Source organism: Centruroides sculpturatus, unplaced genomic scaffold, assembly GCF_000671375.1.
Source record: "Centruroides sculpturatus isolate CEXI.00-Female unplaced genomic scaffold, Cexi_2.0 scaffold69, whole genome shotgun sequence".
Classification (NCBI taxonomy): Eukaryota; Metazoa; Arthropoda; class Arachnida; order Scorpiones; family Buthidae; genus Centruroides; species Centruroides sculpturatus.
The window spans coordinates 1,058,847-1,060,512 of NW_019384304.1; the positions used below are offsets into that span (position 1 = coordinate 1,058,847).

Consider the following 1,666-nt stretch of genomic DNA (forward strand, 5'->3'; position numbering starts at 1 on the left):
TCTATAAAACGGGAAAAATGAAATGTTTTTATTTAAAACTAAGAAGTCGAAATGTTCGATAAACAGAAGATTCTTCAATGTAAAAAAAAAAATAAAAAATTCCTAGTGTATTTATAGTATGTGAGAAAACATATCAAGTCACTAATTGCAGAAGTGTCTAACTTTTCTATTCATGTAATTTTTCATTCTATATTTCGATATTCTATTTTGATAACAATTTGCAAAAAGCGATGATATTTTTTCAATCACAATCTAGAATATTTAAACAAAAAAACTATTCGGTAATACAGTAGAGAGTCGTTTATCCGAAGGTCGGTTATCCGAAGGAATTTCAGTTGACAAATTTAAATTTTCGTCAGTGCTGTGGTGCGCTGCAATCTTTGGCTATGTCTTGGGCTACTCAAATATTTTACGTTTTTGATACTAAATTAACATCTGAAGTATAATTATTTATTGTTTTTATATTTTTCAATATATTTATTTTGTTTGTACAAAATAAAAAAAATAATTTTTAACGATACAATAGTCTTCGTTAAGCTTAACATCGACGAAAATTCAACGCGAAGCAACACGCAACGGAGAAAAATTTCAACACGGAATAGGTTAATTTCGTACATAATCGTTTATGCGAAAAATAAGTTATCCGAACCACCCCAGTCCCTAATTGATTCGGATAAACGACGCTCTACTGTATTTTTATTAGAGAATTTAAATTACACGAAAATAATTCAATGATTTGTTCTTTCCTTTCTACGTATTTTAATTGAATGTAGAGGTGTTTTATGAAATACGTAAAATCACTTTTACAAAAAGTAAAGAAATACAACTGCTTAGATTATAATAATTGACAAATATAAAAATTGTCGTAATTATCAAACAATATTAAAACAGCATTAAAAACCGTATAAAAACCGTTAAAAAACATTAAGATATAAGTAACAAGAGTAAAAACATTCAAGTTCTTCTGTGCGTTAAGTTCATATTAAATCTCATCTTAATCAGTTTTCTTTAAAATCCTGAAATAAAACAAAGATTAATTAAAATTCTTTTCCTTAAATGGGTTTTCATTTAGAATTAAACAAAATTATATACTTCATTGTTATTATTATTATTAATTGCTTTATCAAAACTTATGCATGAATTATGGATGCCTTTTTGGAAGGAAAATAAAATTCATAATTGCTAAACTTCTACACACTGAGGAATTACACTGTAAATACGCTTTTCACACAGTCGTACGAAACACAATATATACAATGATTGTGCCATAATAATAGAAAAAACAACTTTACCACAACAGAACATACATCATGTTCATTGTCGAAAAATAGTCATACATTAAAGGCATAGCTGTGTAATTTGTATGTTGCAGGTAAACACTCAAAACATACAAAATAGATATACGTCAAAAGAATTGTTAAATACTCAGAATTTGTTTACGAAATAAGACATTTTTGGAAAATGGATGGAGTTACAGTACTTATTAATCTATATATATATATATGTTACAGTCAAAACCCGTTTTTAGTTAGAACGCGTTTTAACTAGTTGAAACTAGTTTATGCTGAATGTCTTTGTTAAAACTTGTTTTGTCTAGTTAAAACTAGTTTTAACTCAAATTCATTTTTGACTAGCAGTAAATTCTAGTTTTAACTAGACAAAACGG

At 27.0% G+C, this 1,666-nt stretch overlaps 1 long non-coding RNA gene across 1 annotated transcript in view; it reads right to left on the reverse strand.

Moving 5' to 3' along the window:
* Window positions 1–689: 689 nt before the first annotated feature.
* The window catches only part of LOC111618188, a 6,022-nt gene continuing 5,045 nt past the window's right edge, over window positions 690–1,666 (reverse strand). Inside the window, exon 4 of the long non-coding RNA XR_002755535.1 lies at window positions 690–1,016. This is a non-coding gene — a long non-coding RNA (uncharacterized LOC111618188). The remainder of the gene's footprint in view (window positions 1,017–1,666) is intronic.